This window comes from Sprattus sprattus (genome assembly GCF_963457725.1).
Source record: "Sprattus sprattus genome assembly, chromosome: 2".
NCBI classification, from domain to species: Eukaryota; Metazoa; Chordata; class Actinopteri; order Clupeiformes; family Clupeidae; genus Sprattus; species Sprattus sprattus.
The window spans coordinates 15655753-15658252 of NC_137921.1; positions in this window are offsets into that span (position 1 = coordinate 15655753).

The window sequence follows — 2500 nt, forward strand, 5'->3', positions numbered from 1 at the left end:
CTGCCCACCATGGAGATTCGAGGAAGAAAAAACTAAGGTTCAGCGGAGAGGAGATAGATATATTGGTTCACGTTTGCTCAATCATTGAACCTGATTCAATGTGTTATATTGTTGTTTTGCCCGCCATCACCTACAGCGATATGTTTAAAAGAACACGATTATAAATAATATGCTATTGGTGGCATTAATGCATAAACTGTCTATTATAACAATATAGGTGTGTACATGGCGAGATTAATACGTTCTGGGACATGGGTTCACTACAATATATCCCCACTGAAACAAATACATTTACCAAGTAGTCAGGCCTCTCCAAAATCACCGTTGCTCAATCATGAATAGATGGCACTATTCCGGAAGATAAAACTGTCATGGACAGACCACTACCACATAAGTAATGGTCATGTTGGCATCACATATGACCTGGACATTCATTGAATATGTGTGCTTTCTGTTTCGGTAAACGTGTTCGTGGATTGAAGGTGGGACTGTTTGCATTTCGGTGCAAGCAATGGTTCCAATTACGTTCGGAAAGTTTGCGATTTCAAAAAAAGTCCTGTTTGATGTCTCTAATTTCAGCTATGGCAGTGGGGAAATGTATTGACCAGCGCACCGTAGCAATGCGTCAAGTACCTGGGTGAATATTTGGCTGAGTGAAGGCTGAGATATGACAACTGCTGATGCTATAACTGTTTGAAATGATCCGATGCCAAAATTTGTAATGTTGTTCTGAGTTTAACAACTGATGGAATGGAATGTGATCTCCGGTTGGAGGCTTGATGTCTCTGATCTGGTTCAGAAGTATTGCGTGGCTGGTTAACCTTTACCGTCTAATGTCTAATGGCTGTCTCTGTATATATCTTCGCCTTGCTCTTATAACTGGTGCAATATCAACGTTTTCAGACTCAATGGAAAATGCGCTTCCTGGTTAAGACGTGCTTTTAGGAGGCGGAGAATTATCCCGCAAATTGAGACGTGCGCTTGACAGGCAGTTTTAGTAAATACCACGCAATACATCATTAGGCGCACTTACCTTCTCTCCTCCCATTAAATTGCGCTCCATGCCCACGTTCCACCCAGGTTTCCACCCACGTTTCTGTGCCCTCCCCTGTTCACACCCACAGGCGTTAATATGCGCTGCGGCCCCTTAGTAAATACCGTTTTATGTTTACGACCGCTATTTTACGCCAGAAATGGGCGCAATCCTGTTAGTAAATCAGGCCCTCTGTATCACTGTTGACAAATTAAACCATACACTTGAAATAAGACAGATTTATTCAGATTTTTGCAGCCTTGATACTAACCATACAAGAGTGGTAATTCAGTTTTTGCATTGAACAACAGTGGTATCTACAGTGGTATCTACAAATCAAAAAGTTTGTTCTTGGTGTCATGATAGATTGAAATATTTGTGAGGCATTGGGAATTGTAGGGGTGGATAAAGTAGTATGTCATGTTGTTATTTCACTTACCAAACTGTAGCATAGACATGTCATAAAACATATGACTGCATTTCAGATTCAATGCTTGGGTATTACTATATACTTTAAAGAGGTGACATACTTTTTTTCTTAAATGCAACATTATGCATACATAGAGTATACGGCAACACAGGATATATGATTTTTAGTTCATCGTATTTTGAGTGCCACAGTAGTCTTGCTGGGTGGCAGCATTTGCTATAGTTATGGCTGCATGAGTCACCTCTGGGTGAGGTATGAAGTGTATTTGTTGTTGCATGTTGTTTGCATGAAAGGTTAACCGATGTGCTGAGGTGTGTGTTTGTGAGGCCCGCTGTGTGAAGTGTTTTGAGAAAGCGACGAGTGTGAAAATGATCGTGAACAAAATGAAAGTCAGTGGTGAGTAGTGGCCTGGATAAGGTGCTGTGGAAGTGTGTGTATGTGTGTGTGTGAGTGTGTGTGTGCTCAGAGAATATTTATTTTGTGTGTGTGTGTGTGTGTGTGTGCGTGTGTGTGTAATGGGCACCCCAGTCTGGGCAGACATCTGTGAGCACACAAATGTTTTGGTTCCCATGTAGCCCACAGAATGGAAAGAGTTTTTTTGGGGGAGGGTTAGGCTAGAGTGATATATTAAGAGTTAACCCATGAAATCAAGAAAAGTAGAAAGACAGACAGGGAGGGAGGGAGGGAGAGAGGGAAGGATGATAGAATGGAAGAGATGGATAGAGCAAAAGAGGGAGGGAGCGATAGACTCCTCTCTTCCAGCACTTATTTCCGCGAACGAGAGTCGTCTGTCTCAGTAGAGCCATGCAGTCAGCAGCCACCACATCATTCCCACCCGCAGCTCAGAGTGGAGAGACCCGCCTTCAGCCGCCACTACACACACCCCACACACACATATCACTCACCTCAATAACACACACACCCCACACACATATATAACTCACCTCAATAACACACACACCCCACCCACACATCCCACTCAACTCAATATCACAGCAGCAACCACATTAACAGACACACAGAGGGGTTATGTGTGT